Genomic DNA, 13,488 nt, shown 5'->3' with positions numbered 1-13,488 from the left:
GAGGGAGGGAGGAAGAAAGGTGACAGGAGGGGTGGGTTGGGGTCCTACACAGCTCAGACCTGAGATGCTGATTGTGCATCCCAGGTGGCACAGTCAGAGTTCAACTGGAGAAGCAGAACCAGTAGGAGATAAAAAAGAGATTTATTGTAAGGTGTTGCTGGTGGCAGCTATGGGGCTGGCTGGGCAGGTGTGGGACTTGTGGGGAAGCCTGTCGGGAGGGGCTGGAAATCTTGGGTACCAGCCGAGGCTGCTGTTCACGGGCAGAACTTCCACTTCCCCAAGGATCCCCAGCCCTGCTCTTAAGGCTTTTCAACTGATTGGGCCAGGCCCACCCAGACCATCTAGGACAGTCTCTCTCTCCATCTAGGACAGTCAGGTGACTTAATGTCACCTGATTATAGACATTAATCACATCTATATTCCACCCCCCAGCACCTAGATGAGTGATCAATTGAATAACTGTAGATGGGGCCTCACCAGGTGGATGCCCCAAACTGACCTTAATGGATGTCGAGGACCCCTCGGGCAGTCTGGCTCTGGCTCTCTCTCTGCCCTCATCTCCCACCTGCTCTCCCTCCCTCACACTGCCCCAGACACATTGGCCTCCTGCTCTTCCTCCAGCCAAGCAGTCAGGCTCCCGCCCCAGGGCCTCAGTACTTACTGTGTCCCAGGACCCTGCCAGGTAAAAGCTCCCTTCCACCCTTCCTTCAAGTCTCTCCTTAAACGTCAGCCTCAGAGAAGTCTTTCTTCACAAGCTTATCTAAATAGCCCAACCCACATCCCTCTCTTTGCCTGCTATATTTTTATCACTAAGCACAGATCACTCCCTGATATGATATTGTATATTTATCATACAATAAATACTTACTGTTGATTTTAAAAAATAAATTAAAAAATTAAAAATGGTCAGATATAAATAGACATTTTTCCAAATAAGTCATATAAATGGCCAACAGGTACATGAAAAGATGCTCAACATCACTAAAGGCAAACCAAAACCACAATGAGATATCATCATACACCTGTTAGAATGGCTTTATCAAAAAGACAAGAAATAACAAATATTGGTAAGAATGTGAAAAGGGAACCTTTGTGCACTGTCAGCAGGAATGTAAATTGGTGCAGCCATTATGGAAAACAGTATGGAGGTTTCTCAAAAAATTAAAAATAGACCTACCATATGATCCAGCAATTGTACTCCTAGGTATTTATCTTAGGAAAATGAAAACACTAATTTCAACCCCATGTTCACTGAAACATTATTTACAATAGCCAAATTATGGAAACAACCTAAATATCCATCGATGGATTAATGGATAAAGAAAATGTGAAACACCTCTCCCCCCACAGGAATACTATTTGGCCATCAAAAGATTAAAATATTGCCATTTCAACAACATAGATGGACCTTGAGGGCATCATGCTAAATAAAATAAGTCAGACAGAGAAAGACAAATGCTGTATAATCTTGCTTATATGTAAAATCTAAAAAACACAAACAAACTCTAATCAAACTCACAGATACAGAGAACAGACTAGTAGCTTCCAAAGGTGGGGGGATGGGAGGTGTGGAGAGGGTGATATGGTTGAAGGCAGGCAAAGGTATAAACTTTCAGTTTTAAAATTAGTAAGTCATGGGTTGTAATGCATAGTATGGTGATATAGTTTATATATATATACACATATGTATGTGCATATATATACACACACACATATATATAATATAATATTGCATATTTGAAAGTTGCTAAGAGAGCAGTTATCATAAGAAAAAAAAAGTTGTAACTATGTATGTCCACAGATGTTCAGTAAACTCATTGTGCCAATCATTTTGCAATATATACAAATATCAAATCACTATGTTGTACACTTGAAACTAAAACAGTGTTCTATGTCAATTATACATACATTTAAAAAAAGAAGAGAAAAAACCAAAAAAGGACTTTTATGTGATAGGTATTTTATGTATGTTAATTGTATCCTCAGGATTGCTATGTAGTACCGTAATTATCTTATCTATGCAATGGATCAGAAAATTCGCACTAAAAGCTGTGAAATCACTTGCAGAAATTCAGTTAATAAGCAGCAAAGCTGCATTTGGGGAATCCTTATTTTTCTAACCACAAAATCAGCTCTCATTCAACTCTAGCTCTTGCCCCTTAAACCTGGAATCTCTTGTCCCAGTGAGAGAAACATGAGTATGTATGACGCACTAAAAAATAGAAATAACACATCAAATTACCAAAAGATATTAAACTTCATTTTAAGAGCATTGATGCCCATATTAGCAAGTTTGTAAGGAAATGAACATTCTAATCTGTAGACTGTACAAATTTTAAAGTATGTACAAGCAGCATTTAAACCATGCAAACCCTTTCACACAGAATTTCTAACTTTTGGGATTAAAGAAAACATTAAATAATTGTATATATGGACAAAAATGTAAAAGTGTGCTGACAGACATTATTCACAGGGGGAGAAAGCTTTCCAGATCCGAAGTGTCCTTCAGTAGGAACAGATTAAATAAATTATAAAGCATCCATAGAGTGAAATAACTTACCATTTAAAAATTATGATGGAGACTTCCCTGGTGGTGCAGTGGTTGAGAATTAGCCTGCCAATGCAGGGAACACAGGTTTGATCCCTGATCCAGGTAGATCCCAAATGCTTCAGAGCATCTAAGCCCGTGCACCACAACTACAGAAGCCTGCCTGCCTAGAGCCCATGCCTTGTAACAAGAGAAGCCACTGCAATGAGAAGCCTGTGTACTGCAAGGAAGAGTAGCCCCTGCTTGCCGCAACTAGAGAAAGCTTGCAAGCAGCAACAAAGACCCAACACAGCCAAAAATAAATAAATAAAATTAATTAATTTAAAAATTATGATGTAGATCTTTAACTGGAAAGACAAAAATATGTTTACTACATGCTGCTGAGTAAAGAATGCAGCTAACAACAGTTGTGAGTAGTGTGATCCTGTTATGGTAGGTAAAAATACCTATATGTATCTATATATTCATGTATGTGCACAGTAATCACTAAATGCTAACCTTTATTATTAAAAATTTTTTTTGATTGAGGCATAGTTGATGTACAATATTATATAAGTTTAAGTTTTAGAAAATACAGACATACAAAATATTCAAGATATGTGGTCTTTAGAAAAATAAAATGGATATTATGATTATATTTGTAAAGTATACACATGTATCAGCATAAAGAGGTACTAACACATCAATAGACAGAAAAAAAACTACAAAGATTGCTTATTTCTACATTGTGATCTTTTTTGTTTTTTTTTTTTAATTTATTTGGCTGCATTGGGTCTTCATTGCTGCACACAGGTTTTCTGTAGTTACAGTGAGAGGAGGCTACTCTCCTTGCGGTGCGAAGGCTTCTCTTGTTGTGGAGCACAGGCTCTAGGCACAGGCTTCAGTAGCTATGGCTGTCAGAATCAGCAGTTGTGGCTCGTGGGCTCTAGAGCACGGACTCAGTCGTTGTGGTGCACAGGCTTATTTGCTCTGCTGCACATGGGATCTTCCTGGACCAGGCCTTGAACCCGTGTCCCCTCCATTGGCAGGCAGATTCTTAACTACTGTGCCACCAGGGAAGTCCCCTTCATTCTATTTATTAAAGAAAACTATCTTTAATCATTTTTAATTAAAAATTTAAAATTTCTGATAAATCATCTCTAATAATTTTAATACTAAAATGCCCTTTCTCTTTTTCCTTAATAGTAAATTTTTTGAGATTTTCACAACTGTTCTTTCTCACAACATCAATAAATTTTAGAACTAGGCTTGAGAATGTAATTTTTCTTAAATAATAATATCAGCAAAAATCAATGTCTCCATAATCCTAAAAAGTGTGAACTCTTTTTTAAAATTAATTAAATTAATTAATTTATTTAACTGCATCGGGTCTTAGTTGCTCCATGTGGGATCTTCATTGTGGCATGTGGGCTCTTTGTTGCCACTCATGGGCTTCTCTCTAGTTGTGGTGTGCAGGCTCAGTAGTTGCAGCGTTCGTGGGCTTAGTTGCCCTGTAGCATGTGGGATCTTAGTTTCCTGACCAGGGATCGAACCCACGTCCCTTGTATTAGAGGCAGATTCTTAACTACTGGACCACCAGGGAAGTCCCTAAAAAGTGTAAATTATTATTTTTTTCTTTTTTTCAGATCTTTATTGGAGTATAATTGCTTTACACTGTTGTGCCAGTTTCCACTGTACAACAAAGTGAATCAGATGTATTTATACATATATCCCCATATCCTCTCCCTCTTGAGCCTCCCTCCCACCCTCCCTATCCTACTCCTCTAGGTTATCACCAATCATCAAGTTGATCTCCCTGTGTTATGCAGCAGCTTCCCACTAGCCATCTATTTTACATTTGGACATGGAAGCAACCTAAATATCCATCAACATGAGGGAGGGAGGGAATACAGGGATATGTGTATTAATATAGATGATTGAACGTGGTGTACCTCAAAAAAAATAATAAATAAATAAATAAAAGAAAATATCCATCAACAGATGAATGGATAAAGAAGACGTGGCACATACATACAGTGGAATACTACTCTGCCATAAAAAGGAACGAAATTGAGTTATCTGTAGTGAGGTCGATGGACCTAGAGACCATCACATAGAGTGAAGCAAGTCAGAAAGAGAAAAACAAATACCCCATGCCAATGCATATATACAGAATCTAAAAATATGGCACCAATGAACCCAGTGGCAGGGGAAGAATAAAGATGCCGATGTAGAGAATGGACTTGAGGACACGGGAAGGGGGGGAAGGGGAAGCTGGGACAAAGTGAAAAAGTGTAAATTCTTAATAGATTTTTCAAATTAGAGGGGAACCATTGCACTCCCCTTTACTCTGTATAGGCATAACAATATAATAAATCTTATGACTGCACTGGATTCCTTTTTCAAAGTGTTGGAGAGTCTACCTCCTTAAATAACCAATTTTTATGATTCTATTTTGCAAACCAAACATATGTACATAGTGCACAGAAAAAATATTTGGAAAAACAAACATCAAAATTGTAATCATTCATTAACTCTGGAAGATGGGACTAAGGGCATTTAAAATTTTCTTCTTAAAACTTCCTTAGGTTCCTGTATTCTTTTCTTTTTACAACAAACCTGTATTAATTCTATCATCAGAAACAAAAATTAAACTACTATTTCCATACAAATAAAATAGAGTTGGGAGAGTAAGTACCTTCCAGTTGTTAAGAGAAAAGTGAGTCATAGGCCTATGACATGAGAGGGTTCCACACACACACACACAAAATCAGCATGGCAGAAATAAATAACACTTCTTTTACTGTTCATCAAAACGATGAGCTACCTTCACAATTCTCCTGTAACTGAACCCAACGAAGGTAAACAGCAATCCCAAATTCAGAAAGAGTACACCAAAGCAGACAGAACAGTATTTGGTATACAACAAATGCTTTATCTCCTCCTTTCTCCACTGTATAACTAATTAAAGTTTCATATTAGATACAATCCTTGCAAAATGTCATACAAATCCCTAGTTTATTAAAAGGAATTCATACATAACTAAAAAATTCTTGAGTCATCTTGTTCAAAACTGTAACTATTGCTTAAAATTGATCATTTTACTTCTTTTCCTTCTCATGAGTCAATATCAATGGCATAAAATCATATCACACGGACGGAATGTGATTATTTAATAATTTCCTATTATTGGACAAATTTTATTTTATTGTATTGTATTTATTTATTTTTGGCCGCACCACACAGCTTGCAGGATCTTAGTTCCCCAACCAGGGACTGAACCCCAGGCCCATCACAGTGAAAGTGCAGAGTCTTAACCACTGGACTGCCAGGGAATTCCTGTAGACACTAACATAGTTCTTATTTCAAAGAACATTCTCAGATATTACAGTCTTTGATTCCAGGCCAGTGGATCTGAATCTTTTTGGGTCATGTTTGATAATCTCATTAAATTATGGACTTCCTTTCCAAAAAATGGCATATTAACAAATATTATAATTTTACATACAATTTCAAGGGGTTTCTGGTAACCTGAAAGTGCCAAATGGATTTAAATTACCACTAGTTAAGAATTCCTGTTCCAAACCATTTGAGCACCTCGTTTTTTTTTAAAATTTTTATTGGAGTATAGTTGCTTTACAATGTTGTATTAGTTTCTACAGTACAGCAAAGTAAATTAGCTATACATATACATATATTGACTCTTTTTTGGATTTCCTTCCCATTTAGGTCATCACATAGCACTGAGTAGAGTTCCCTGGGGCACCTCATTTTTTTAAACTAGGAAATATTCAATACAATTAGCGTAGTATTTCCATTTTTCCTGATCTACTGCAGACCGATGGGGAATTGCTCCAAATCACCACTTCACAACAAATAGCTAATGTTTCTTACATACTTATTAAGTATCAGGCACTAATACAAGAGCTTTACACAGTTAAAAAAAGAAAGCTCTCAGAAGTAAGGGGAAGTATCTGTCACATGGATATATGCATATAGGCACTAGGGAGGGGAACTAGATATCAAGTTAATGGACTGTTCATACTAAAGAGGAGGAAGCAAATATTCCCAGGTCCTAAAAAATGAAAATGCATTTCACAGAACAGGAGGAAATACCCACTCATCTCGACCTTGACTTTTAAGTGGGCAATAGCAATTCATTCCTCCTCCTCATCTGAGCCCTTTTCTTAGTTTGAAAAGATTGAGGAAGCAAGGAATCTTAAGACAATATAGGCCTTTCTTGGAGCCCAGCCCACCCTGGCTAAATTAGGGCAAGCCACGACCACATCTGTCCCCACCAACCACCAACCACACGTGCCCAGAGTAAGTAAAAGGAGGAAGAGTACTTTCTCTTTCCAGTATTACAGAAAAGCCAGGGTCGCCGCTGTGCGGGACTGGAATCGGACTTGAGAGAGGGAATTCCGTGGTTCCGAAACCTGCAGTTGGAAGGTTCAGAGCTGTGTGGGAAAGCGTGCGTGTGTGTCGGCGCGCGAGCGCCCGCCCAAGGATGCTGTGCGGAGGAAATTCTTCCAGGAGCCAGCCTGGAGGGGCACGTTCAGTTCTAACATTCTTATCCCAAGACGGGTCTGAGTCTTTTCGCTGGGAGTCTTTTCTCTGGCTCTCAGATCTCTGACTAGGGGCCATGTCTCTGCGGCTGGCAGAAGATTCAGCTGTAACGCCAGGGTCAGAGTCACACGTAGGTCCACGGCAACCTACGGTCACACAGAGGTTCTGCACCCAATTCAGTCACAGAAACGCTACGGCCCACTAGTTCCGGCCTCACAACCGCACAGAGTCCCACTGCCATCCCCCGGTCCAGTCACACCCACAGACACACCACACCTTTACACCTCCGCGGTCCTCACGCACACTCCCGGCTGAGGTGCGGGTCTCCCGACACTCTGAGGTGCTGCAACGCTTCCCTTCCCTCTCCTCATCTCCTCATCTTTCCTACCGATGGCCGGAACAAACGCTCCGAGCCAGGACTGCTCACCTGGAGCGCCGAACCCGTCTCACGGTGATGCCCGGTGGACGAGAGGGCGCGACAGCCCAGGTGAGCCCACAGCCCCCGGGGCCTAACGGGCCGCGCGCGGGGCTTGTTGGGAGCTCGGGCTGCACGCACTTGAGTGCGCAAGCGCGTCCGAGCCCCCGAGGGCGGAGCATCAGCGAGTGAGCCTCTTTGAGTGGGATGTGTCGAACGAACCGGAGATCCAGTCTGGGCTCTTTGTCCTGAAGAAGTCGCGGCAGGGCCAGAGCGGGGCGGGGACGAACGACAGGCGCACTAAAGGGGAATGTGCGTGCGTAAATAGGACTCTCCGTGGGGCCAACGGGGGAGGTCTGTGACCGAGGACAGCGCTTGTGTATCTGTCTTTGGAGTGGTTCTGGGTGTGATTTTTTTCATTGAATGTGGCTGGTAGTGTTTGAGATGGTGCGACTGCGGGGATTGGAATGCGGTTTATGAAGATTTTATGACTGGAATTGTGTCGGGCTGTGTTGGACTGAGAATGTTGTGGGGGCCTGTGAGGTAGTTGCGTTTCTGTGAACGTGTCTGTAATTGAGCATTTATGTGGCTCGGTTTTGATAGATTTGTTTTCCTTGGGCCTTCTCTGCAGACCGTAAATGTGAGTCACTCACTGTGTGTCTGAGAAACGACCTGGCTGATTGTTTGGCGAGTGTGTGTGCTTCTGGTATGTTCCTGCAGGACTGTGAGGAGGTGGCACTCTGGATGATTGGACGTGACCAAGAGCCTCACTCGCCTCAACTCTGAAATAGAGAAAGGAATGTTGCATCTTAAAGGAGTATCAACTTTACTGAAGGATTTAATGCAAAAAACGGATTTTTCTGGGAAATTATTTTACATTTAATCACAAGTTTTTTTTACGGAGAAAAATGCAAACAAGCATTACTTTAAAAATAAGATTCCAAAAGAAATTCCTGCATGGAGTAGTTGATTTGCTTGTGCCCCAAATTCCCATGAGTGGGCTTTCCCTCTGTCATAACGTTAAGGGGATTTTGTTAGGAAGATTTAAGAAGCCCTTGTCAATGAAAAAACATCTTTACACAAAAGAGAAGCAGTATGGCTGGAGCAGACAGTCCAGGATTAGGAAGTCAGATGTCTTGAGTTTTAGAGGGCAAGAAACTTGTTTGACTCAAAGCATAAGTTCATACTGACATTACTAATTCAAATTTAACATTACAGGGTTTTATTCTTACCTTTTATTTTATATTTCTGCTTCTTTTCTCTAACAGAAATCCTAGTTCCTAGTAATATTAACATTTTTATTTATTTATTCCCATTAGCCTAGAATTGCCATAAAATAGTTTAAAATTGCAATACCAATATTATTACTAATAGTCAAGCTAGTAAATATAATTTTAGATTGTAGTTCTTTTAAAGCAGGGGTTGGCAAACTGTAGCCTGCGTGCCAAATCTGGCCTGCCACCTATTGTATAGCTAGTGAGTGTCTATGGTGTCTATATTTTTTTAATGGTTTAAAAAAATCAACAATCATAATGATCAAGAAGAATAATATTTTGTGAGGTGTGAAAATTACATATTTCAATTTCAGTATCCTTACATAAAGATTTATTGGAACATAGCCATGCTCCTTTATGTATCATCTGTGGCTACATTTGAATTACAAGGGCAGAATCCAGTAGTTAGTGTAGACTGAATGGCCTGTGGATTCTCATTATTCATGTATTTATATTCTATAAAGTTGTTGCAAACACTGAATTAGTGAACTGTTGCTCCTAGCAGAAATACAAAGTTTCCTATAAGCATCTGTTCATATTTTCCTCAACCAATCAATACATAATATTGTTTTATATGTTTCTTTTTAAAGATACTTTTTATATATTGTTGATTTATTGATGTTGAACTCAAGGCCAACAGCAGTATAACATTCCTGAATGAAGTTTATCTAACACACATATTGTCTCTGTAAGGCACATCTCTGTAAGCCTTCTTATCCTTAGGAACACTAGACAGTGCTTCAGCGTAAATTTGGGGGCCATTTTAAACAGCAAAATCACCAAAAAAAAGCATGAAAATGAGAGGAAGAATAATATTAACCACACTGTGAAAAGGATACAGTATAAGAACAGAAATAAGAAGGCAGAGTGTTCCTTATTTGACTTACAGCTGAGAATATGTGTGTCAGGAGACTCATTTGTCATCCATCAATTTTCACATGCCAACGAATGACCAAAAAGGTACTGGGAGTATTGACTCTGGGGTTGCAAATGAATTTTAGCAAGTAGGTTAGTGCGCAAATATGGAATCTGCAAATAATGATGATAGACTGCATTTACTATCTGGCCTTTTACAGAGAAAGTTTGCCGGCTCCTGTTTTAGAGTATATCACTCTTAATTATACAGAGTGTTTAAAAACTACTTGAAATAATTCTTTTCCTGTGCCATCAATAAATTCTGTAATTAATTATAACCCATTAAATAAATTAAAATCCATAAACAAAAGAAAAAGAAGAATGCCAGCTAAGTTTGCTTTACATGGCTATGAACTCTGCTTCAAGTACATTTACAATATTTGGTTTTGATGAAGATTTTGTACAGCATGGTGTTTTCCTTTAAGTTCAAGTTCATTTCTGTTGTCTTGTCTCATGTCACCTATCACCTGCAGTTAGGTAAGACAGTGACATTGTTAAAATGGATACATCTTCATGGCATGAAGGCTAGCCATTGGTAGTATAATAATTATAACACAATTTATCAGGCAATACTGAGTTTTCTTTGAAGTCAGTCTCCATCTGATTTTTCCCAGTGCTTAATGTTTGCCTTCCCTGCTAGTGACCAGCTCTTCTGCTTCTTTACAGAGCCTTGACACTCACAGTGCCACGTGCATTCGTGGAAACAAGGGGCCCAGAGAATAGCTTTTCCAAAGCTGGGCAATAGCTGGGTGAAAGAGTTCTAATTACAGAAGACGTGCTGGTAGCTTGTGTGCATCCTCAAATGCATTTCTACTGGGGTGACGGCTTAAGTCTATGTGGTTACTGGGTCCCTGTCCAGGGAGCAAGGGTGCTATTGCACTAGTCCCTCCTTAGGTGTACACTGCCTGGACCAAACCTTATGTTTGCTTACTAAAGAGTTCTGCATCCAATTTCAGTGTGTATGTGTGTATGTGTGTGTGTGTTCCCCACACCACCAAGCAATTCTTGGACACCAGCTGGGTATCTTGCAATTGGACTCAATTCTTATTCTATGTACCTGGAGATACTGTCAGATCCCAGAGGTGAAGGACTCAATCCTACACCTCTACACCCCCTACTTCAGATGCCAGTTGCAAGTCCAGGTTATCACCTGTGCCTCTGACCAACTGGGTATAGATTGGAAGTGTCAACAACCCTCTCCTTAGGTTTGATTGATTTGCTTAGAGAAGCTAACAAAACTCACAGGAACATTTTACTTACTGGATTGCTGGTTTATTATAAAATGATGTAACTCAGGTACAGACAGATGGAGGAGATGCATAGGGCAAGGCATAGGGAAAGGGCCCATAGCTTCCATGCCCTCTCTGAATCTCCATGTGTTCTTGCACCACTATCCCTGAATCTCTACATTTTCACCAAATCAGAAGCTCTCTGAACCCCATCCTTTTGGGTTTTTACGGAAGTTTCATTACATAGGCATGGTTGATTAAATTATTGGCCATTGGTGATTGATCCAACTTCCAGCCCTCTTCCCCTCCCTGGAGGTCAGGGGTATGGGACTGAACCCTCCCAATCACTTGGTTGGTTCTACTGGCAGCCAGCCTCCAGCCTCAGGTGTGGTCCATAAATTACCTCATTAATATAACAAGAGACATCTTGCTCACTCTCAGCACAGGCTATTCCAAGGGTTTTAGGAGCTCTGTGCCAGAAACGGGAAGACCAAATATATATTTCTTATTATAAATCACAATATCACACTTACTCTCTATCATCATTGTTGCCATAAGCAGGTGGGTTTCTGAGTGTGAAGTGCTCCTCAGGACTGGCAGGAAGGACAAGGCATTCTCTTAGTGACTTCAAAGCCTATGAGAAATTGCAGGGAATTTCGTGGACGTCCAGTGGTTAAGACTCTGCTCTTTCACTGCTGAGGGCGCAGGTTGGATACCTGGTTGGGGAACTAAGATCCCACAAGCCACGCTGTGCAGCCCCCCCAAAAATAATAATAAAATAAAATTGCAAATGTATTTGTATCTTTACTGCAAATATTCACATATTATTTAATGCAATGAAAGAAAGCAATAAAAAAAGCAGTTGAACATAGCAATGGAAAAAGGATATGGAAAGTTAATAAAAGAAAAAATGCTGCGAATAAACACAAATTTAATCAAGTTAGTGAGAAGAAATATCTCAAAGGAAATATCAGTTAAAATGAATTTTTTTTAATTAGGAAGAGAAAAATTTAAAAGATATAGAATACCAAGGTAGGCATGTAAGTGGAAAACAGCGGTACTCATGGACGCTGTTTAGTAACATGTATCAAAGGCCAGTGATTCAACTTTTAAGAATTTATCCTAATGAAAAATGGGACAAATGAACAAAAGTATGTGTGAATGCTTGTTCATCACAGCATTGTTAGGGGTCCCTATATAAACTATTAATCTAGACAAAAGATGCCATATATAGATTTGTCTGGAGATGACTGATATATAAGTATGTATTATTTCCAGATTAAATTAGATTGTGCAAAGCACCTAGAGTAGTATGACCTTTATTATGTTCTAGATATCCACAATAAAGGAAAATGAATCTATTTGGTATACTATAAAATCTATTCAAGTAATCAGTGTTTAAGTGTCACTTGAAATTTTCTTTTATATTATGAATAACACACTTAAAATAACATAATGAACATTTAATTTATTGCATACCCTTAATAAATATGCAACTTAATGGATAAAAAAAAATTTTGTGCTGAACATGGCTCTTTATTTCATACCTGCATATTGATACATTTTCCCCTAATAGGGAAGTAGTCTCATTCTTTCTTACATAAGGAAAAGTTATAAGTTAGATATTTGACATTGTTCATAGTCCCTGGAAAAGAAAATGTGACTCCATCTCCTGCTTGGGTTTTTTTTTAGGTTTTGAATCATATCCTGGCCTGCAATTCATTTCTCAAATACAGAAAACAATTGCAGAGGTTCATTTTCCAAATAGATAATGCCTGCAGTGCATTCTTTTTCTAGCCTATGTGCTGGAAAAGGGGCCAAAGAGGAGGTTACCAAAGCATAATTAAGGCATCAGGAAGGTGAGATTCCTGGCATTTTAGAAAAACTTGGGCTACAGGTAGAATTTTTGGCTTCTTGTAAGTAGAAAAATACATTTATGTTCTCTTATGAGCCTAGAAGATGAGTCCAACTTACCTTATTAGAGATTTTTCCCATTTCTGTGTTCAGGAAACCAGCTGCTTTCTTGTCTGCATTTCTCCTCTAATGGAAGTATGCCAATATGAAGAAAAATAAAAGTGATTTGACTTGATGTCTCTGCTGCAATTTGGATCATTATTTTCCCTCTGATACAACTGTTTCCTCAGCCTAAATACCATTTCAGGCCAAATGATTCATAAACAAGAACATAATCTCAAACTACTCTGGCATATAAGTGCAGCATAAGTTGTTAGACCAGGGTGGTGAGATACCACAGAGAGAGACAGAGACAGAGATAGAGATAGACACAGAAACAGACAGCTCCTTTGGGACCGGGGATTTCAGGTTGGTGGTCCTGGTGGGAGATTTCAGCAATTGGTTTCTGAGCTAACATAGCATATTGTTCAACTATAGCTATTTGAGAAGCCTTGAAGATTTGCTGGAGAGGGATGACAACTGGCCGTTCTTTGTGTTCAATTACAAATAATTGCTACCACTCTGCCTTCTTTAGATTTTATTACTTAGAAAAGCAAACCACATCTTTTATCTTGTGGACAAACCTATGACCAAAATTCCAGGGTCCCT

The 13,488-nt window shown here is 39.4% G+C and overlaps 1 protein-coding gene and 1 long non-coding RNA gene across 6 annotated transcripts in view; both read right to left on the bottom strand.

The window, feature by feature from the left end:
- The window catches only part of LOC130838819 (zinc finger protein 82 homolog), a 30,748-nt gene extending 23,141 nt beyond the window's left edge, over positions 1 to 7,607 (bottom strand). For 3 of the 5 annotated variants that reach the window (XM_057712471.1, XM_057712474.1, XM_057712476.1), the window contains exon 1: positions 7,370 to 7,468. The gene's annotated coding sequence lies outside the window, so the exon portion shown is untranslated. Of the gene's footprint in view, positions 1 to 7,369; positions 7,469 to 7,520 lie in introns of those variants that run through there. The other 2 variants (XM_057712472.1, XM_057712473.1) reach the window with 2 other exon arrangements.
- Positions 7,608 to 9,983: 2,376 nt separating this feature from the next.
- Positions 9,984 to 13,181, bottom strand: LOC130838889 (uncharacterized). The gene is made up of 3 exons (XR_009049737.1): positions 12,901 to 13,181; positions 11,460 to 11,560; positions 9,984 to 10,164 (listed from the first exon to the last, which is right to left on the bottom strand). It is a non-coding gene; the product is annotated as an uncharacterized LOC130838889 (long non-coding RNA).
- Between the last annotated feature and the right edge of the window lie 307 nt (positions 13,182 to 13,488).

The sequence above is a fragment of the Hippopotamus amphibius genome, chromosome 16, assembly GCF_030028045.1.
Source record: "Hippopotamus amphibius kiboko isolate mHipAmp2 chromosome 16, mHipAmp2.hap2, whole genome shotgun sequence".
NCBI lineage: Eukaryota > Metazoa > Chordata > Mammalia > Artiodactyla > Hippopotamidae > Hippopotamus > Hippopotamus amphibius.
The sequence above is the reverse complement of the archived record's forward strand: the minus strand, read 5'-3'. Positions and strand labels throughout refer to the sequence as shown.